This window comes from Cariama cristata, unplaced genomic scaffold (genome assembly GCF_000690535.1).
Source record: "Cariama cristata isolate BGI_N322 unplaced genomic scaffold, ASM69053v1 scaffold35612, whole genome shotgun sequence".
Taxonomy (NCBI): domain Eukaryota; kingdom Metazoa; phylum Chordata; class Aves; order Cariamiformes; family Cariamidae; genus Cariama; species Cariama cristata.
In genome coordinates this window covers 1,860-2,304 of record NW_009605015.1, presented here as the reverse complement: position 1 = coordinate 2,304, position 445 = coordinate 1,860, and positions in this window count along the sequence as shown.

Below are 445 nucleotides of genomic sequence, written 5' to 3'. Positions count from 1 at the left end.
AAAAAAGGCAGAAAGGAAAAATAAAATAAAAAACCACATTAAGATGTTGATCTTTGTGCGTTCATCTACCAGCAGCAAAGTTTATCCCCCGGCTTAGGAGAGCCTGATCGGCACCGTCCATCTTTTTGCAAGCACGTAACCCCCCAGGCGCGCACCCCTGCCCATCGAGGACGGCGCCGAATGGCCTCTCCCACACCCCAAATCCCTTGGAGGAGCCTCGCTGCTTGGACGGCAGCCGGCTGGGATGAATCTGAAGCGCCAGCCCCCGGCAAGCTAACGGCCGTGAATCGGTTGGGCTGCGAGACGCGCGAACGGAAAACCCAAACCAGGCGACACCAGGGCAGCGGCGAGGGTCAAAAGGTGCCAAATTGAGGTAAAAACCATCCTCCCACATCCTCCCACCAGTAAACCCCGGCGCCGGCCAGAGGAAGAGCAGTTCCCTCCC